We start from the raw sequence: 23,478 nt of genomic DNA, 5'->3' as shown, positions 1-23,478 counted from the left end.
TCGTTGGAAATATATATCCGAGGACTACAGCAATCAACATGATTGCCTTGGAAATTGCAAGGAAATATTTCTAAAAAAATGTCATTTAGGGCGTCAAAATAGCTTCAGATGTTCAATACCCAAAAAACTACCAAAAATAGTAAGTTGTGCTACAATTAAGGAAATTGAAAAACTGAAAGAAAAAATGGTGTGGGTGTAAGTGGAATAGGTGGGTGGCCACCAATATCCACCTGGATCACTTGTAACCCCCATATCCTCTCCATAATCCTATCTTAGACACCCTGTTACCTATGGATAATGAGCTTTTTCATATCCCAAAAGAAGAATACTATCTTTGTTAAGGGATTGCAAGAGGGAATAAAAAAGATGATATTCCATGCTCTGTACGAATTTTTAGCATTAGAGAAATCCTAAGGAATATTATAAAATAATAGTGGAAATAAAAAAACAATATTAGATTGCATCATCAAATTTTAGAGGGAAAAAATAAAAATAAAAAACTCTTTCTCAACTCATATTTTCAACTTATCTCCGTATGGTTTTACTCAAATTTTGACCGAGAAAATTCATTGGATGCATAATTTAGTTCCCCGTCTAAGGAGTACCCATGTTGCATACTTTCGATGGACCCTACCACACAAAAATGAGAAATACATGAAAAAATGTGATTGCAATCACATTTTTCATGTATTTTTCATTTTTCGTGTAGTAGGGTCCATTGAAAGTATGCAACATGGGTCCTCCTTGGATGAGGAATTAAATTATGAATCCAATGAGTGTTCCTGATTGAAATTTGAGTAAAACTATATGGAGATAAGTTGAAAAAGTATTTTTTATTTTTATTTTTTAATCTTTCTACCTTTTTACTCCAAAAATGGTAAATCATCCCCTATGGTTGGCATCATTACCTTGAACGCTATTGGTTCTTATAAAGTTGATTTTGGTTGTAAATTTTTGTTTTTAGGCCCGTTTTAGACCTCAAAAATTCTCTAATTCTTGCATTTGCTTTTAATTTTTCCAAACAATCCACAAACCCACCATTGAGGAAATAACCACCAACACATTCCATACCATAGATCCTTCTACGTATTTATTAAGAAATCTTTAATAATATTCGATAGAGATATTTTAGAAGTACTTAGATTTCAAAAATTGACCCTGGATGGCTAAATTATGAGTGAGCCTCCAAAGGAGTATGGTTTCCAAGGACAGCAAAAAAAAGGTATATTTTTAAAACTCCCCATCCCCCAAACTATTTTGGAAAGGCCATTTGATAAGAGGGATGCCTTCAGAGAGTTTCAAGCACAACCATAGGAGATGGAAGCTAATTTTATTTTTATTTTTGAATGAATTCATTTTGGCACCACTGCAATAGATGTCCAACATATAAGAATGATCATTAAAACCAATTTAAGGAGAGCCACATCCCCCTTAAGAATTTGGATGATATACCTAAAGAGAAATACGTGATTCAATTTCTTCACTCACTCAATGGACATATACCTATTTGATTATGAAAGAATCCTAAATATTTAAATCCCAAATCCAAATCCCATCGAGATAAAAGAACGGAACCCTTAATACATCTAAGAGAAAGCTATAACAATTGATATGGCATGAGAAAACATTTCTCAAAATATCCATGTCTTACCTACAGAATAAAGGTTCAACAATTCCTTTCAAAAGTAAACCTCTAGAGGACCCTTGTATGAAATATAACACATCATCCACAAAAAGAGGATGAGATATGGACTCTTGTTCTAATACATTCATGCAACTTAACCTCACTTGATACTTGACATCATGCATTAACCTACATAGGGACTCCACCATAATGAAAAATAGAAAAGGAAATAAAGGGCATAAATATTGAATCCCCCTAAGAAGCCTTGAATAAACTAATATATGGTGATGCATTTATGAGCATCATAAAATAAATTGATTTCACATAACCTATTATTCAGTTAACAAGCAGGAAGGTGCAAACCCATCTTATTTAGAAAAACCTAAGGACATGTACAATTAAGTAGATTGAAGGCCTTTTAGAGGTCAATATTAAGAGTTATTATTGATTGACTCAACATCTTGATGGAATGTAAGTCTTCTTGAGCTAATGACACCACGCCATATATTTCTCTTCTCAACCCAAATTGTTCTTTCAAGATTACACTACTAAAAAATCTTAGAGAAATATTAGAGAGAATCTTAGCCACCAACAATTATATTGCATTAAAATGTCCAATAGGTCTATGATCATCAAAATATAGTTCACCTTGTCTTTTTAAAACAAGTGTTCAAAAAGTGGAGTTCAGAGATATCGGTGCCTTCTTAGATAATTATGACTCAAAAACCACTTTAAAAATATTTTCTTCAATATATCACAGAACCCTAAGAAGAATTCCACTATGATTCCATCATGCCTTGGGAAATCACCCTTTTTCATCTAGGATAAGGCATGTATGACTTAAGATTCTAAAGTCACTTCCTCCATATCCTTTACATATCATCCAAGAAAAATGGAAAGAACTCAGAGAAAAGTTCCATAATTTATTGAATTGGGATTTAATTCCTTGAAGAGATAATAAAAATGACAAAATACTTACTCCATATATCCTTGACTGGGTGGGCCATTGATTCATTCATGTTTTTATTTTTCCTATAGTTAGCATGTCTGTGAAAAAGTGTTGTATTTTTATTTCCTTCCTCGACTCAAGTGACATCATTCGTAATCTCCCATGAAATTTCCTCCTCCAATATAGAGTGATGAAGGGATTCCAAATAGTAAAGTTGGGATAAGTCATTACTTGATAGAGAGCCTAGTTTCATGTCTACATATAATCTATAAATCTTAGATTCTACTTCTTTCAGTGAGGTTTGCAACCTTTCTTTGAAATAAAGAATCCATTGCTTCATCTCAACTTTGATCTGAGTGATATTATTCATCCATTTGTCTCTATAGGAGGATGGGTAGGAGGACTATAATATAACCCATGTATCCTTGACAAAATTCCTAATATCTTCAAATATAGGTTTTTGAAGGAATGGGACAAAATACGATAATAAAATTTATCACAAGTGTATAGAAAATATTCTAGAGGAATTATAAACAATAGAATACATCACAAGTGCATAGAAAATAATGTAGAAGAAAAAAAAATTGAAAAGAGCTTAATTATTTTTATTAAATGGTAAAAGTGTAACAAGACTCCATCATGTGAGCACTTCATGGTTCTTACAAATGTGGAGGCCCATATTTATATTATTCATGGGTTTCCTTTCACGCAGGAGTCATGCACATGAATTATTTGTTTACTATTAAACACCATAGGTGGATGCCATGCGTGGATACCATGGTGAAATCCATTAATGAATAATATGGTGAATACCATGGCCTTTCAAGGGCATGGGATTGTAACCCATGAATGGAAAATAAAAAATATTAATCATATTGATCCAATGAAAAAGTTGGATAGCCAATAATTTCCACTTAAATCATATCAAAATGGGTTAAATATTAGGTGAATAATATCATAGTTAAGAAATCTAATAGAAATTAAAGATTATGTTGATTCAATAGAAGAGGTATATAACCACCAATTTCATGTTGAAAATAGCAACGAGAAATGCTAAATATAGATATGCTAAAAATAGCATTGCTATAAATAGCATTTCAGGATACATTCAAATTTTAATTAGTCCCTAAATTAAAATTGTGAATTAAAATTTGAATTTGAGCTCAACATTTGTTTGTAAAATAATTAATTAATTCATCTTGAGTTAATTAGTTAGAGAAAATCAAACATGAAGACTATGTGAAGACATGCAACAGTTATCCCTTTCGTTGAGGAAGTTATCCCTTAATTAAGGAGATCAGGGTGAGTTGTACTATGAGTTGTAATTATTTAGCTCAGTTAACTGAGTTAAGTCTAGTTAGATCAGTTCCGACAGTTTGTGGAACTAATTGTGAGTTCAGATAGTCAATGCATGCATGCATGCAACTAGTGTACTTCAGATAACTGAATATTCTCTCATAAATAATTCATGCATGTTAGTTCAGACAGAGACCCAGTTGAGATCAAAGGATGGGACAGTGTACTATCAGTTGCACGAATATTCCCATGAGGATATCTCTTGCATGCAGAAGTAATTCTTTCCTTGAGGATTGCGTAGTTATTTCTGAGTTTGGTGAGCATTGTGTGAGGTAGTTACACACAGGTGGCAGCTTGAGGACCCAGGAGAAACTGCGCAAGGAAATAGGAGGCTTGGAGGACTGAAGGAAGGCATATGTGTTGTCTATTCTGTCTATGAGCAACAGTGAGTGATTGTACTGAGAGCTAGATAGCTTGTGAGCTAATTTTTTGTGTAATACTAAGTTATTTCCACTTATATGATAATACATATAGCGTGGTTTTTAGCTGAGGCTTTCCCCAGAGTATTCTTCTGTGTACATGTATGATTGTTTTTTCTTCATATGTTATATGTGTTCTATTTGATCTTGCTCAAAATCGATTAAGCTTCCACAAGTTTTTTTGTAGAAGTAGATCAAGTATTTTTCTTTAGCATATTGCATTATCAAGTGATCTACAGTCAGAATTTCTACATGGTATCAGAGCCAAGTTATCAAAGCATAAAAAAAATATACAAAGAAGGGAGAAGTTCGAAGGTTGAAGTTCTTGATTATAGAAATTGAATTCTTATCACATCTCAAATTTCACCAATGGCATTCAATGGTATGAGACTCGAGTATGACCTGGATGGAAGCTCAAATTATATAGTCTGGAAGGATCGCATGGAAGTGGTATTAGAGGACAACGGTTTAAAGGACTTCATTGATTAAGAAGTCCCCAAGCCAACAATAGCTAATGCCCAAGAATTGGCAGAATGTAAGAAATGTGTGGCTAGAGAGAGGAGGATTCTTCTGGAGGGAGTTTGAGACCACATTGTCTTGAGTCTCCATGGGAAGAAGAATCTGTTTTCAATGTGGAAAACATTGAAGGATCTATATCAGAACAACAACAATCAGAGGAAGCTAGTGGTGAAAGAGAAGCTTCTAAAAATCAAGTGTGAAAAAGGCAACATGATCTCTACATATCTGAACAAGCTCACCACATACAAGGATGAGCTTGGAAGTGTAGGAATCATGACAAATAATGCTGACATGGTGACTCTTGCTCTCCTCGGTCATCCTAAGAGCTGGCATAGCTACCAAGACTCAGTAAATGGAAGAGAGAAACTATCAGATTGGGAACGACTGTGGTCGGATCTGATGCAGGAGGAGATCAAGAGAAGCACCAGAGATGGTTCTTCATCAAAGCATGAGGATGAATAAAATCTAGCCTTAGCGAGTAAGGTGAGGAAAGGGAAAGGGAAGGGTTCCTATTCCAAATCGAGTTATTCCCATGGTGGGAAGAATATTGACAAATCTAAAGTGTGATGCTTTAATTGTCATGAGGTGGGCCATTATGCAACAAATTGTACAGAGAAGAAATCCAAGAAGGGATCCTCGAAAGGATCAGATGGTGAGGCACTTGCCTCACAGTTCGAGTTGGATTTAACCCTCATTACATGCATGGTTTCATTGATGGTGGGTTGTGTTTGGTACCTGGACAGTGGAGCCTCATTCCACATGACTGGCGACAAGAGTTTATTCAGTACCTTGGAGGACAAGGACCTATAGATGTGCATAGAGATGGGCGATGATGGAAAGTACCATGTTTCAGGTGAAGGCACAGTGGTGTTTCAGAGGGAGCATGGAGCTCCTCTCACCCTAACTGATGTAAATTATGTGCCTGGACTAAGGAAGAACCTAGTATCCATCGCAATGTTGGAAGACAAAGGCTATGATGTAGTGTTTAGTAAAGGAAAGGAATTCTTGAGACACATCAGCACACGACATAAGAAGAGGATTGGGATTCAAGTGAAGAATCTTTACAAGCTAGAGGTAGATGACTGTGTTGCATTATGTTCCAAAGCAAAGTTGGTGCAAAGCCAAGATATTGGCAAGATATGGCATAGAAGATTGGGCCACTTGCACCATGGGGCCTTGAAGATTATGTAGTAGATTTCTACTGGACTTCCCAAGGGTAAACTTGAGCAAGTGTATACATGCAAAGGTTGTACCTTGGGTAAGTATGCAAAATCTTCCTTTCAGGATAGAGACAGTCGAGCTGGAGAAATCCTAGAGCGAGTTCATACAGGTGTGTGTGGACCATTCTTGATAGCCTCCACCACTAAACAAAGGTACTATGCTATTTTCATTGATGATTTTTCTCGTAGATGCTGGATATATTTCATGCTAAAGAAGGATCAAACCTTCTCAAGGTTTTGTGAGTTCAAAGCCTTGGTTGAGAAAGAATCAAGAAAGAAGATAAGGGCCTTGCAAAGTGACAATGGTGGAGAGTATGTCTCTCAAGAGTTTAAGGACTTTTGTGTAGCAGAAGAAATTAAACGGCAGTTGACGACACCACATATCCCACAACAGAATAGGGTGGCCGAAAGGAAGAATAGAACAATTGTCAGAGAAGTTCGGGTGATTCTACATGACAAGGCCTACCACTTCATTTGTGGGTTGACACATGAAATAAATCAGTATACTTACAGAATAGAAGCTTGCATCGCATAATGAGGATGAAGACACTAGAGGAGGCTTTACTCGGGAAGAGACCAGATGTGAGTCACTTTAGGATTTTTTGCTCATCGGTATTTTGCCATGTGACCAAAGATGCCCAGAAGAAGGTAGAGCCAACAATAGAGTTGGGGATACTTGTGGGGTACACTGATCCACCCCAAAACTATCATGTGTTCTTGCCTACCAGTCAAAGGATAGTGGTTCGTAGAGATCTAAACTTAGATGAACAGAAGACCATGCGAGTTTCCCTTAAGAGGGAGCTCAAGTTGCATGCAGATGAGAAACTTTTGGTTCCTAAGGAGGAGGAGCCTCAGACTAATTCAAAGCAACCGCATGCAGAGGATCCATGAGTGGAGACATCCACTCATGCAGAGTCTTCCAGATATGGGTGGAAACACTCAAGAGAAGCTGACATATTTTTGATGGATGCGAGAGAGAATGTGGGAGAACCATCTTATTAGCGTAGATAGAGGAGGTCACCTGAGCAGTACACTGGTTACATGGCCCTTGTTGGGGAATGTATAAAGACCGAACCATCTTCCTTTGAGGAAGAAGTGTAGCAGCCAGTGTGGGTTGATGCTATGGTGAGGAGTATGACTCCATAGTTCGGAACAGTGTTTGGGATGTTGTTCCAAGACCAGAGAACAAGTCAGTGGTGAGTTCTCGATGGCTTTACAAGGTAAAGCAAGTAGTTGATGGTAGTGTGGAGAAACATAAGGCAAGGTTTTTTGCCTGTGGTTTCTCACAGATCAAGGTGATCGACTATGATGATACTTTTGCTCCTATAGCAAGGTACTCATCTATCAGATCGATGTTGGCACTATCAGCACAGATGGGTTGGAAGATCCATTAGATGGATGTGATGACTACATTCCTCAATGGAAATATTGACGAAGAGGTCTACATAGAGTAGCCGAAAGGATTTGAGACCTTCAATTGTGAGCCACATGTTTGCCGACACAAGAGAGCTTTGTACGGGCTAAAGCAAGCACCTTGTGCTTGGTACACCAGGATCGACAACTATTTCACTGAGTTAGGCTTCAAAAAAAGTGAAGCGGATGATAACCTGTACCACATCATGGTAGAAGGTAAGCAGTTGATTGTTGTTCTTTATGTTGATGATCTGATATTGATAGGTGATGATCAGCTGACCAATTCTTGCAAGGAAGACTTTGCAAGAGAGTTCGAGATGAAAGACATGAGTCTCATGCACTGCTTTCTAGGCATGGAAGTGTGGCAGAAGGATGGGGAAGTATTTTTGTCTCAAGGCAAGTATGCCAACGAGATACTCAGGAGATTCCACATGGAGAAGTGCAAGCCCATGTAGACTCCTCTAGATTGTAACTGGAGAAAGGATGATGCTACCTCAAGTGAGGTAGTGGCTTCATTGTGCATCGACAACTTGTGGGTTCATTGATGTATTTAGTGAACACATGACCAGATTTGTGCTTTGTGGTGAACCAGCTGAGTCAAGCTATGGTTCAACCTACCAAGCTATTTTGGAAGGCAACAAAGCATGTGTTGAGATACCTCAGAGGCACATCTCAGTATGGATTATGGTATATATGGATAGAGAGAGTGAAGCTTCGGGGCTTCACAGATGTAGATTTGGCAGGGACTCCATCAGATTGGAAGAGCACTTTAGGAGGAATTTTCAACCTTGGTTCAGCTGCAATTTCTTGGTACAGCAGGAAACAGAGGTTAATTGCACTTAGCTCAGCAGAGGCTGAATACATGGTTTCCAGTCAGGCAACACGTGAGGCCATTTGGATGCGGAAAATTCTAGTTGGGTTGTTTGATCAGAGGATGGATCCAACTATGGTCTATTGCGATAATCAGAGTTGTATCAAACTCTCCGAGAATCCAATATTTCATGACAGGTCTAAGCACGTCGACATCTGATATCATCATCTTTGAGACTGTGTGGTGAAGAGGATCATGTTGTTGCAGTATGTTTCGACTGAGGAGCAGGATGTAGAGATTTTGACTAAGGCATTGTCAAAATGAAAATTCGAGTTCCACAGAGACAGGATCGGTGTGACATATAATCCCTTTCTTGTTGAGAGGGAGTGTTGAAAATAGCAACAAGAAATGATAAATATAGAAATGCTAAAAATAACATTTCTATAAATAGCATTTCGGGATATATTCCAATTTTAATTAGTCCCTAAATTAAAATTGTGAATTAAAATTCGAATTTGAGCTCAACAACTATTTCTAAAATAATTAATTAATTCATCTTGAGTTAATTAGTTAGAGAAAATCAAACATGAAGTCTATGTGAAGACATGCAATAACTATCCCTTTGATTGAGGAATTTATCCCTTAATTAAGGAGATCAGGATGAGTTTTACTTTGATTTGTAATTAGTTAGCTCAATTAATAGAGTTAAGTCCAGTTAGATTAGTTCCAACCGTTTGTGGAACTGATTGTGAGTTCAGTTAGTCAATGCATGCATGCATGCAACTAGAGTACTTCAGATAACTGAATATTCTCTCATAAATAACTCATGCATGTCAGTTCAGACAGAGACTCAGTTGAGATCATAGGATGGGACAGTGTACTATCTCTTGCAAGAATATTCCCATAAGGATATCTCTTGCATGTAGAAGGAATTATTTCCTTGAGGATTGCACAGTTATTTCTGATTTTTGTGAGCAGTGTGTAAGGTAATTACGCACAGGTGGTAGCTTGAGGACCCATGGGAAACTACGCAAGGAAATAGGAGGTTTGGAGGACTAAATGAAGGCATATGCATTATCTATTCTATCTATGAGCAGTAGTGAGGGATTGTACTGAGAGCTGGATAGCTTGTGAGCTAAAGCTTTTTGTGATCCTGAGATATTACCACTTGTATGATAATACAGATAGCGGGGTTTTTAGCTGAGGCTTTCCCCAAAGTATTCTTCTGTGTTCATGTGTGATTGTTTCTTCTTCATCTGTTATATGTGTTCTATTTGATCTTGCTCAAAATTGATTAAGATTCAACAAGTTTGTTTGTAGAACTGGATCAAGTATTTTTCTTTAGTATATTGCATTATCAGGTGATCTACAGTTAGAATTTCTACATTTCAACTCAAATTGGTCCTTCCCCCTTTGGAAGAAATGGTTCCATTGCACCAATTTCCTTATCATATGGATAAAATTCTCCTAAATTTGGCCTCTAGTTACTCACATTCCTTGATAAATAAGTTGTCTTACTTTAACAACCTGCTAGTTGATATCCTTTGTATTAGTGTCCATGATTTGGTCCACTATAGTGTGAAACTTGTGTGGAGCTAGATGTTCATGCTGTTGTTGTTTTTACTTTGAATTAGGTTTTTGTAGGACATTATGAACTTGTTGTGGCGGGCGTTGGATATGTTCAACAATTTTGGTTACTCGATTTTCTTTGACCTAAGAATGGGAGGGATTTGTTGGTGAAGATGTAGTTGGAAGAGTAACATCCATGGGTCTACTATTCGGAAAATTGAACATGTCTAAAAGGAGTTGTGGCCAATAAATTTATGCAGAGCTTTTTTATAGCCTTGTTGAGCACATAGAAGGTTTCCATTCCACATATCTAGATTTTTGAACTTAATGTGTAGAGGAACCCTTGTAGGTGAGATAAATATATATTTGGACACTTAAAAAGGCTTCTCCACATGTTCTATCTTGTAGAGAGAGCTTGTACTAAATTTGTGGTGGTCACAATGACCTTTTTTTTTCCTTTTTGTTGACCCATAAAGAGGAAAAACTTGGAAATATGAAAGGCTATTTTTTGGCATTGTTTTGCTAATATTAATAAATTTACCATAGTTGGAACTACCTTTAGTATCTTGTAGAGATGAACCCCCTAAGAAATAATGCAAAGAGAGGGTTGAGTCTCATAAGTATCATAATGATTCCGTAAATAAGGTTGTCCTAGAAGAACATCGCAAATCTCAAGTGGGGAACATAAAAAAGTACTTCATTATTGAAAGGCTTCATTCCATAGGACATTCAACATTCATGGTTGACACAAATGTCTCTTCCATGGCTCAACCATCAAATGGTGTATGGTTAGGGATGTGGCACTATTAGTATCTTTAATGTCTTATTGACCTAAAAGGAGATTAGGTTATTTTAGCTCCTATTGTCAATAATGAAATGCAATGGCGTCCTATTCACCTACACTTGTGAATGAAAAAGATGAATTTCCCCCGTCAATATTTTCTAACTCCTTTGGATGGATCTTCATAGTTGCAATTCTAGAATTGGGTTATACATTTGTCATCATCCTATATCATATTCTTTCCTTTATCCTATTTTGAATTAGAATATGAGATATAATATATTTTGCTAAAATCATCCAAGAATAATTATCTTGAGTTACATTCAACCGTGTTGTGTTAGGGGATCTGTTAAACTCATGCAACTTTACAGTGTGCATATTTTTCATGTGAATTGGGTTATTTATGTTGAGTTTGGATATTTTCACTTTAACCCTTTTTATTGTGAGCTACGGGCACCTTTTCCAAGATTCTATTTTGGATGAATTGAAGACCCAAAATTTCACATATTCCTTTGAAAAATTTTAATAGCACAACAATAAGCAAGTCCCACTAAGGACATGTCCAACAAATCCATATTTGTTTATATGCACCTATCTAGGCAACTAGCATACTTTAGAACTAGGTGCCACTCAAAGTGTTGGTTACCCAACTTTGAGAGTGCCACTATACATCTACCATGGGAGGTCTCTTGCATTGAAAAAAGTGATTTTCCTCCATTCAAATTGGATTGGGATTCAATTCTCTATACTCTAACCTTGTTGGGAACCAACACTGGAAAATGACAAGGAATAGTTTGTTAAAATACCACTATTATAGGATAATTTAGAACTTAGATAAATTATTAACAATCAAATATGTCAGAAGTGTATAGAATATAATATAGAGGAAATGTGAAGAATTGAATACATCAAATTGCATAGAAAGAAATGTATAGGAAATAGTATATGGAAAGAGCTTAATTATTTTTATTAAATGTTAAAAATATTACACGAAAATATAATTAAAAAACTACATGACTTTTACAAAGGTGAAGACCTATATTATATTATTTATCAATATATTTTTACTTATGAGTCACACACTTGCATTATTTATCTTATTATTAAATACCTTGGGTGGATACTATATGTGAATAAAACCTCTAGATTCCATGAGTAAATACTATGGTGAATGCCATTGATGAGTACTATGGTGAATTACCATGTTGAATAACATAGTTTTATAAAACCATGGCCTTGTAACCCATGAATGCAGAAAAAATTCCAATATTAACCATATTGATTCAATGGAAAAGGTGGATAGCCATAAATTTACACTAAAATAATATAACAAGGGTTAAACATTACGAAGGAAATGTCATAGTTATGAAATCTAGTAAAAATTAAAGATTAAGTATGTTGATTCAATGGAAATGTTGGATAGACACCAATTTCCAGTTTGATCATCTTCCTCTATCAAACAAATATATTTGAACTTTAGTGAAGATGGAGGATTCTCCCTTTCTGAGGCCATTTGAAAAATTACTAGGAGATGATCAGACAAAACTCCCATGGAAACCCAATATTTCATCAGAAACTAGTTGGTCATTGATCTAGGTGGATATTGGTGGCCTCCTCCCTATTCCTCCTAGACCTCCAGTCAGTTTCATCAGTTTCATTGATTATAGAAGCATTTACTACTTTTAGTTGTTTTCAGGTCTTGAACTTATAGAGCTATTTTGACACCATGAATTGTTTCTTTTAGGTTTGCAACAAACCCATAACTGTCTGCAACAAATCCTATAGTAATCAAACAAATATTTCTAACGAGGTATCGTATGCACCAAATGAAGGTCATATGACCAAATTATGACCTCGGGAAGTTGGCTACCCAACTAACCCCAACGATGGCCACAAACTCTTGGTGTTCCATCTCCTAGGGTTAAGTTTTGGGTTGTTTAAGGTTTCCCTTTATTGTTCAAAAACAAAGAGGCCCTTAAGGCTCATTGGAACATAATTCAAAGGAATGTAGATGCCACATCTCTTCTCAAAGATAAGATGCCATCTCCCAAGCTATTTTATTCCTATTTTGTATGTAAGAATCTTTCATTTCCTTGATATTAATGAAATGAAGATTTATTTATGTTTCATCTTTGTTTTTATGTTTATGTATGTATCTTGTTACATTCCTACATAAGTTTGGATCAGTGGTATTAGAGCAGTCTACTCATTCTTTATTTTTATTTGCATTTCCTCAATAAGGTTAGGGTATAAGGCGTTAGGGCTAAAATTGGTTGAACCTTTACAAGACCAGCCTCACAAACCCTGACAACCTCCCTTGGCAAAAGAAAAGAAAGATGACGGAGCAAGAAATCCTTTCAAAATGTTATTCAAATAAGACCTCCAGTGACAAAGAAATGCGATGATGGATAGCTTTTCGCTGATCCTTCAGTGGATGCCCATATGCGACGCATCTTCATCCAAAAGCCACTTTGGAGGCACTAGTCCCTTCAAAATTAAACTTTGAAATTACCATATTTGAATGCTAGGTAGACACAGACATCATAGATCGATGGTTAAATCTGTTGCAAGGATATTTTTCAGCTCATGATTTTTCCAATCTAGAAAATATTACTTTTTCACTCCTCAAAGCCTCCCCTCATATCAAGGACTGGTGGGAACCCTACTGTGAAAAGAGGGATGAGAGAGAACCCTCACTGTTTTCAGTTGCACCCACTTGGAACTATTTATGAGACGCCATTAAGGAAAAATATTACCCCATTGGGATATATGAGGACAAATACATATAATGGATTGTGCTACGGCAACAAAGGGATCAAGATGTGCATGAGCTGACATATATTTTCCATATCCCATGGAAAACGTTTGGTATAAAATATTTTGAGAAACATATAGTGCTCAATTAACAAATTTTCATGCATAAATACATTCAAGATGAAATGTAGTTCCTAGACATATCCTCGCTTGGTGCAACATATCGATATGATTCCAAGATTGAGTAGAAATACAAGCAGAAGAATCGAGACTTTAGATTTGTGAACCCAAATCAATGTAAATGCACCCCCAAGCCACATAACAAAGGGAAGAGTCAAGCTGTGACCCCTCAAGAAAACTCATCGAAGTAGTAAGCTAAGAATAATGGGAATGAAAAGAAGGACACCGAAAAGTGGTGTGAGTTCCATAAAACTCCCACTCACAACATGAACAAATGTTGCACAAAGCAGGTGTTGTTGGCCGAGCTAAAAGACTCAGATATGGATGCATGCTCTGACTCTAAGTTGAAACTCAACAAAGGAAAGAAAATCATTAACGTCGAACCCACTACAATGGTAACCACCACCGACCTCCAAAAGGCGTAACCTAACAATCCAGAGGATGGGGAGTGCCTCTTCCACTCTCTGATAGTTGAATTTTGCAACAAGAAATGTTAAAAATAACATTTAGAAATTCCAATTTAGTTTGTCCTTGAATTAAATTGTGAATTAAATCTAGATTATATTCTCATAGAATCTTGTAATAGTTAATTAAGCTAAATTGACTTAGGAAATTCAAGTTGGAATTATATCTAGAGTCACGTAGAGTGATCCCTAAATTTTAGGGGCCCAAGTTGAGTTCTTTGGAGTTGTAATTAGATAACCTAGTCTAATTGAGTTATAGTAAGTTAAGCTAGCTCTAACTATTGGAGGAACTAATAGAGGTCTAGTAGTGGAGTAGTGCACCAGTACATCACCAATACCACACCAGTTAACTAAAGATTCCCTTACAAATAATTCATGCATGTCAGTTCATATGAAGACACAATTGAGATTAGATTTCAAGGATAGTTTACTATCAATTGAATAATTTTCCGAGTTTTACAGATGGTGTTTGCAATCTGTTGAGGACCTATGGATGGATTACGTAGATATGGAGAGAGAATTTCCCAATTAAATATGGGATAATTCTCTCAGGAATATGGCAAGGAATTAGAAGCTTAGGGGCTTAGATGTTTGGCTAAGTATTGGTGAAAGGAAGTCATCAGGAAGATGATAGAAAATACTTGTGCAGGTTGAGCATGACATATTATATTCATCCAGATTCCTTAACTAAGAAACAAGGAAGTAGGGGCTTGGAAGGCTAGTAAATTGGCTAAGTGTTGGCTAGAGTCATCCTAGGAAGTAGTGAGTAAGATTGTACTAGTGCAAAAATTGTTCAGGACAAAAAGAATTGTATTTTCTTTTGAGATCTTCTCGTTAAAGAAATACAGATAGTCGGGGTTTTGAGAAGTTTATTTCCCAAGAGAAATATTGTGTTATCTATGATTGATATTCTTCCTCTTTTTGCTTATTGTTTTCATCGATTAATTTTTTCATTTCCACTAAGAAGAGTAGAGTAGATTCTTGTCTTGTGTTTTAGAAAATCACATAAGTTGTTGAATCTGCAGAAAAATCTACATGGTATCAGAGTTGAAGAGATTATATAAGAGAAGGATTATGGAGATCTAGTTTAGGGTAGATCTGAAAGACCCTATGTGCATACTTCTTAATGGAGGTAAAAGACTACTAGTGGGCATACTAGTGAACCAATGTTTAGTGACACAAAAGGAGTTGTGATAATTGATATTGGAAGATTGAGGAGCAGAAAATTTTTTGGGCAGCGAATTTGCAGAGAAGATCTGAAATTTTTTGTTGAAAAAATTCAAAAACAAATAGAAGATATAGATTCTTTGTGAAAGAATACCCAAATTCAAAAAATGAGTCAGCTGAAGTGGAGTTTGGATGAGGCAAATATCATCGATTTAAAATCAGTGATTTTTTTCAAAAAAATTTGTGATGGCGGGAGAGATGAAACAAGTCGGTGTGTGAGTCAAGAACCTGTATGAACTTGAGGTACAAGATGCATGCAAAGCTTTGAGGAGAAAGGAGAAGGTTAGAGATTTAGTGGTTGAGAGGGAGCATGAATTACCTCTCAAACAGTCTCAAAAAATTGTGGAGTAGCCACAATTGGAGAAGCAAAGAGGAGATTGAGTGTAGACAAACAATCAAGCAGAGACCTCTAGTAGGGAGAAAGTTTGAGCCAAGTGGGGATAAGGAGCACATGTAGCCATACCTCCAGGTGAGAGGTGGGGAAATGTGAAATAATAGTCCCAAGCGTGCAAAAATTTGGGTAGGGTCCATTAAGAGGTTTTGTCTCATGGATCGTTACGTTGCTATGGGAACCCACAAAACATAGTAGCAGGATGGATCAGTTGTGGTTGATGAAGTCATATATCAGAGTGACAAAGGCATAGGTTAGAAACAGTTAGATATTGGAGAGCGTGGAGTAGAGTTGACAACAATGCAGATGGCATAGAGGTAGAGTCAGCGGAAGCACAAAGCTTTCAGTCAACAGAGAAAGAGCTAGTAGCAGTCAGAGACTTTGGTGGCAAATGCATCATACTGATTCAGTTTGGATGTTTTTTTCAGTTTCAGAAGTTGTAGTAGAAACATCACTAGAGAGAAGTGTTGCATACAAAATATTCCAAAGGTAATGGATTGGGATAGAGTTGAATTCCTTTCTTGCTGAGAGGGAGTGTTGAAATTTACAATAAGAAATGTTAGAAATAATATCTAGAAATTCCAATTTAATTTTTCCTTGAATTAAATTGTAAATTAAATCGAAATTTTATTCTCACATAAACTTGTAATAGCTAGTTAAGTTAGATTGACTTAATTGACTTAGGAAATTAGATTTGGAAGCCTATCTAGAGTCATGTAGAGTGATCCCTAAATTTTAGGGGCCTGAGTTGAGTTCTTTGGAGTTGTAATTAGATAACTTAGTCTAACTGAATTATAGTCATTTAAACTAGTTCAACTATTGGAGGAACTATTAGATGTCTAGTAATGGAGTAGTACACTAGTGCATCACCAGTACCGCACCAGTTAACTGAAGATTCAATCATATATAATTCATGCATGTCTGTTCAGATAAATACTAAGTTGATATTAGAGTTCAAGGACAGTCTACTATTAGTTGTATAATTTTCTGAGTTGTACATATGGGACATGCAATTAATTGAGGGCTTCTGGATGGATTAGGCAGTTATGGAGAGAGAATTTAAAATTAAATATGGGCTAATTCGCTCTGGAATTGGGCAAGGAATTAGAATCTTGAGGACTTAGAAATTTGGCTAAGTATTGGCCAAAGGAATTTAGTTAGACAAAGGATAGAAAATACTTGTGCAGATTGAGAAAAGTATATTGTATTTATCCATATTCTTTGACTATGCAGTGCAAGGAAGTAGGGGCTTGGAAGGCTAGTAAATTGGCTAAGTGTTGGCTAGAGTTAGCCTAGGAAGCAATGAGTTAGATTGTATTAGTGCAAGAATTGTTCAAGACAAACAAGCATTGTATTTTCTTCTCGGATCTTCTGGTTAATGCAACATAGGTAGTCGAGATTTTGAGAAGTTTCTTTCCCCAGAGAAATATTGTGTTATGTGCGATTGATATTCTTCCTCTTTCTGCTTATTATTTTCATCTATCATTTTTTTGGTTTCTACTGAGAAGAATAGAGTAGATTCTTTCATTTTGTTTTATAAAATCACATAAGTCATTGAATCTAAAGAAAAATGTACACAGATGTGGGTAAAGGGTTCACTGGTGCAATTCATTGTTGACATCGAGAGCTAGAAGAAATTGATCTCAGCCAAGTTTGTTAAGAGATTAAAGCTACCAACTACGTTGCACCCACAACCATACACCATCGGATGGCTCCACCAAGGAAGAGATCTCTGTGTAAACGAATAGATGAGGCATTGTGTGATGTTTCCCCTCTAGAAGTCTGTGATGTTTTATAAGGTTAGCCATACCTATGGAAGAGTCATGTTGTATATGAATCTAGACCTCGTTCTGTTATTATTACTTTGGGTCAGAAATTGATACTAGAGGTAGCACTGCCTACTACCCTTTCTTTGATATTTTCTAGAAAACGTAGTAAGATCATTTCCCAAACTAGGAAATTTGTCTTCCTTATGATTCGCCCTCAAAACAGGAGGAATATTGTGGCCACATCCATAGCCTCTAGATAAGGATCCTTTGCACGACAACAATAGATGGACAAGGTCATGGAGGAGTACAAAGACATTTTTACCTCACTCGCAAGGGTAACCTTACAATGTCAGATCAAGAAATCCAACGATCTAACCCTGGGTGTGCTGCGACCCATGATCTAAATATGTAAACTTGAATACTTTTAACAATTTGTAAGTTAAAATTATGTGTTTTCGATAGAGGATCAATTTACTAAAAACATAAAACAAGTGAATTTAACCACAATTTATAGCTAAACAGAGACAAAATAAGCATATCTGAAACACATAACACAAAACATGATAAAGGAGTTCACCCCTCTCCTAGGCTACATCTCTTGGTCCATTTTCTAATGCAGCGCCTTTTTCATTAAGTGATAAAAAGTGTGCTTACATGCTTTTACATAGCTCAAATAGGAAAACTGATGTCTCCAATGGATCCATCACTGTCAAAAACCCCCATTTTGGTTCTTCCTAAACCTCATTTGGCAAAAAAATTGAGTAATTTATGTCTGTTTCAACTTTTTTCTCCATTCCACAGCGAATCGTCCTCCAATTTGGCCTAAACATAGCTCGTGTGCCCCAATCCCGGAACCGGCGTGTAATTCTGGCCTACAATCCGGCCCGATGGGTGAAATTCTAAGACGGTTAGTCTGCCTATTTAGCCCCCTGTCTTGAAAATTTTGGTCATGTGGCATACATACGACTGCACAAGGGGACGCGATTCTTGGGCCTATCTCCAAGCCCCTTTTCTACTGCAGTATGGTTGCATGCGCAGGCATGTTTCTAGGCCTGGTTCCCTAGGGTTGACCCCCTTCGTACTCATGCTCCTGGTTCTGTGAAGGGTCATGTGACCCCGGCCTAGCTTTTAGGGCTGGTCCCTTTCCACTATTCATGCCCACGGTTTTGTATTGGGCTCCCGGTCATGGTTTCATGGTTGGGTACATTGTTTGGGTGGTATCCTTGTGGCTGGGGCTAAGCCTCACCCTTTTTCCTACCCCTAGATACTTTTGGGTGTGGTGACTAGGGCTAGGGCTTAGCCCCAGCCCCAACTGCCAATGTTTAATATGTTACAATTTAAATGCAACTCGAAACATGTGATGGTTAAGTAATGTTGTGTGGCTTGTTGATTAAGTGGCTTGGTGCTTGATGCCTGGTCGAGAGTTTGATTCAGGTGGTTTCTTTGTCTCCATACAAAATTTTAGACAACTCTTTGGAGGCTAGGTGGATTCTTTCGGTCAGACCACATGGCCCTTCCCCATTGGTCCTCCATTACACAGTCAACAACCCATAATTAATAAAAATTTTGAATCCTCAGCCAATGAAAAACAATGTAAACTTTGAAACGGGAACTGATACTGTTACCCGTTTCGTAGAGATAGCAAAAAAGTGACCTGATTTTGAAAAGGGGTGATGCAGAACAAACATGTTTTTTTAGATCATATTTTTTGGCACTTTAATTTTTTTATGTACATTACGTTTTAGAATCATAGTGATTTTCATGCTGATTTAAAAAAGTGAGTATTCTGCATCACCCCCTTTTTTTAAAAGACCTGTTTTTTGGCTTTAAATTTTCTAATGTATAAAATGTAAATAATTATTTTGTAAATGTGATCATTGTTGAAGTGGTCGTTTTCTTCACATTTTCTTGTTTTTTATTTTAATTTTAACTTCTTTTTTTAGTGAGGTTTTTATTGTTTTGCATTTTTAAATTAGGAGGTCGATATTTAGACTTTTCGATATTCTACATATTTATACATTCTTAATTAATTTTTCAATCCACATGAAATAATTGTTTCTAAAAAACAATATTTTTTAACAATGGACATAAAAATAACCATTTTTAACATAAATATAACTAAAAAACTACACGTTTTGATAATTTTTTGCTAGAATTGACATGTCAAAATCGCAATTTTTATATGATAATTTTAACTAAAAATGGTTAAATAATAGTTTTTTTTATGAATTTCATGTCAAAAAAATAATAATAATAACTTTTTTTTTCAAAAAATAATGATTAACTTAAAAATCAATGCGAAAATCACATATTACAGATATTGAACGTATAACAACCCTAATTGAGTGTTTATTCTTCTCATAAAATGTCAAAGTCAAAACATTGCAAAGCTTGATTTACAAGCATAACTTAAATTTAATCAACAATGTCACGTAATCCAAACTCTTCGTCCTCTAGAGTTTCATCATTGCCTTCTTCCACAATATTTTATGTTTCCTTTTGCTCATTTTCCTCTTCTAATGGGTCTTTGATGTCTGCGAATCTCGCACACAACCCCCGGCGCCCCAACCCTCTCAACCCCCCCCTCCACCGGCCTGGGCGCCCTCACCCGCCCCCACAACCGACACCCCACCCTGCGCCGTCGCCCTCACCCACCCTCACCCGCACCCCACCCCGGCCCGGGCACCCTGCCAACCCCCCTCGCCCGGGAGCCCACACAAACCCCCGCGTCCCAACCCTCTCAACCCCCCCCGGATCGGGAGCCCTCACCCGCCCCACCAACCGCCCCCCCACCCAGCCCCGGCGCCCTCACCCGCCCCCTGGCCCGGGCGCCCTCACCCACCCTCACCCGCTCCCCCACCCGGCCCGGGCGCCCTCACCCGCCCCCTGCCCGGCGCCCTCACCCGCCCGCCCTCACCTGGCGCCCTGCCAGGCGGGGGCGCGGGCCACCCAGGTGGCGCGGCCGAGGCAGGCGCCACCCGGGCGGCCAGCGCCCCCGCCCGACAGGCGACAGGGCGATTACCAGAATCGCCCTGCCGCTTGCCGGGCCGGGGCGGGGGCCACCCGGGTGGCGCGGACGAGGCAGGGTGGGTGAGGGAGCCCCCGGGGGGGGGGAGGGCGGGTCAGGGCGCCCGGGCAGGGGGGCGGGCGGGAGAGGTGGGTGAGGCCGCCGGACGAGCGGGCAGCTGGGTGAGGGCGCCCGGGCAGGAGGGCGGGTGCGCCCGGGCGGGTGAGGCGGGTGAGGGCGTCGGGCGGGCGGGCGAGGGCGCCTGGGCGGGTGAGGGCGCAGGGCGGGCGGGCGAGGGCGCCGAGCGGGCGGGCGAGCAAGGGTGGGCGGGCAGGTGAGGCGGGTGAGGGTACCGGGCGGGTGGGCGGGCAGGTGAGGCGGGTGAGGGTGCCGGGCGGGTGGGCGGGCGAGGGCGGCCGGGTGGGTGAGGCAGGTGAGGGTGTCGGGCGTGCAAAGGCGCGGGACGGGCGGGCGGACGAGGGCGCCTGGGGGGGCAAGGCGGGAGAGGGTGCCGGGCGGGCGGGCGGGTGAGGGCCACCCGGGCGATTGTCGGAATCGCCCTGCCGCCTGCTGTGCGAGGCGCGATCGAGGCAGGGTGGGTGAGGGTGGCCGGGGGGGCCGGCGGGTCAGGGCGCTCGTGCGGGGGGATGGGCGGGTCAGGGCACCTGGCGGGCAAGCGGGTGAGGACGCCGGGCAGGCGGGTGAGGGCGCCGGGGCGGGCGGGCGGGTGAGGCTGGTGAGGGCGCCGGGCGGGTGGGTGTGGCGAGTAACGGCGCCGGGTGGGCAGGCAAGGGCGGGCGGGTAAGGGCGGCCGGGCGAGGGCGCCGGGCAGGCGAGGGCGGGCGGGCGAGCGAGGGCGGGCGGGCGAGGGCGCCGGGCGGGCGAGGGCGGGTTAGGCGAGTGAGGGTGCCGGGCGGGCGGGCGGCCGGGCGGGCGGGCGGGCGAGGGCGCACGGGCGGGTGAGGCGGGTGAGGGTGCCGGGCGAGCAAGGGCGGGTGAGGCGGGTGAGGGCGCCGGGCGGGCGGGCGGGCGAGGGCGCCCGGGCGGGTGAGGTGGGTGAGGGTGCCGGGCGGGCAGGTGAGGCGGGTGAGGGCGCCGGGCGGACGAGGGTGCCGTGCGGGCGGGCAGGCGAGGGCACCGGGCGGGCGGGTAGGTGAGAGCGCCCGGGCGATTCCCGGAATCGCCCTGCCGCCCGGGCGATTCCCGGAATCGCCCTCACCCACCCGGGCGCCCTCACCCGCCCGCCCTCCCATGCCCTCGCCCGCCCGGCGCCCTCACCCGCCTCACCCGCCTGTCGGGCGGGCGGGTGAGGGCGCCGGGCGGGCGGGGGCGCCGGGCGGGCGGGCGGGTGAGGGCGCCCGGGTGATTCCCGGAATCGCCCTACCGCCCGGGCGATTCCCGGAATCGCCCTCACCCGCCCGGGCGCCCTCACCCACCCGCCCGCCCGTGCCCTCGCCCGCCCGACGCCCTCACCCGCCTCACGGCCCGGGTGCCTTCGCCCGCCCGCCCTCCCGACGACCTTGCCCGCCCGCCCGACACCCTCTGTAACGCCCTGGCAGATCGGGCAGGGCGTGCACGACAATTCTGCACGACGGAGGCATGACCCGCGGGCAAACCGGGCCGGGCGAACCGTGCACGGTGACCCGGCGGGCGGGTGTGTAAGGTGGCGGTTGGGTGAAACAGCGGGCAGGGCGACGAGTTGGTCGCGGGCGCACTCACCCGACGGGCAAACAAGCGCACGGAGGTGTGTCGAACGGGCGGGTGACCGGGTGAACGACGGGCGTGCAACCCGTGCACGACGGGCGGGCGCCCGGGCGCACAACCCGTGCACGACACGAACGAAAGGCGATTCGGGCAGGCGGATAACCGGCAAACAGTGGAGCTGCGGGCGGACGAACCGCGGGCGGACTGCACCCGGGTGAGGCCACCCGGACCCGCCGAACAGAATGTGGTGGAGGTTCGGTTGAACAGAACCGGCAGGTCGACCCGAGGGCGACCCGCACCAAACGGGCGGGCGACCCAAGGGCGAACCATACCCGGACATGGGCGCGAGCTGAGACATGGGCGCGAGCTGAACGTGGGCGCGAACCGGAACATGGGCATGAGCGGACATGGACACGGGACAATAGTTGAGCGTGCGGACGTGGGTAAACGGAGGGCGACCGGGCGGGCGCCCCTCCGGGCGACAACGGACAAGGCACGATAGCGAACAAGGCGCAGACGGAACAGTGGACGGGCGAGCGAACGAACGACGGAGCAGGCAGTGCGACGGAGAGGCGGGCGCGGCATATGCGCGAACTCATACAGAGATAATGCGAAGGGGAAAGTCCGAAAGTTTATAAGGGCGGGGTCGCCCTTGCCTTAAGGCAAGGGCCGACCTGCCCATAAAAGATAAAATTCGGGGCTTCGTTGCATAAATGAGAGGTCGGCTTAAAATTAAAAGCCCCTCGAATGGATGAGCTGGGCAGCTATATATAGATGATGAGCTCATTCGATCAAGGCAATCAAGCGAAGTCTTGGAGCGTCCTCTCTACATACGCACAAGATAGAAGGCAGAGATATGCGCACACTCTTACGCAGCAAGAGATAGTGCGATTTCTATCGAGCTGTTGTGTGGACAAGACGGCGCTGATCTTAGGCGCAGGTCGAGTAAGTCGGGTTTAGTTACACGGTGACGCAGTGTTAGAGCGCAGGCCGAGTTGGCTGCGAGGTCGAGCACTTGGTGGCACAGCTTGGTGCGAGGTCCGATTTACGGCGGTCTGGTTTACGGTTGGCACGGTATAAGTGTGCAGGTCGAGTGGGGAGTGGAGCTCGGGTGAGCTAACTCCGCCACGGCACCTGTGTGCTGTTGTATGGGCGGTTGGCCCGGTTGTATATTCGGCATATGCGCACAGACCGGTTGGGGAGTTGAGGCTCGGGTGAGCTAACTCCGCCACGGCGTTTGGGCGCTGTTGTGTGGGCGTTGGCCCGGTTGTATAATTGGTTAAGTGTGGTCGTGGGTCTGCCCGGCACATGGTTGTAAATT

The sequence above is a fragment of the Pinus tabuliformis genome, chromosome 9, assembly GCF_031772625.1.
Source record: "Pinus tabuliformis cultivar Carrire ecotype Pingquan chromosome 9, CPIR1, whole genome shotgun sequence".
Lineage (NCBI taxonomy): Eukaryota > Viridiplantae > Streptophyta > Pinopsida > Pinales > Pinaceae > Pinus > Pinus tabuliformis.
Note: the sequence above shows the minus strand (reverse complement) of the source record.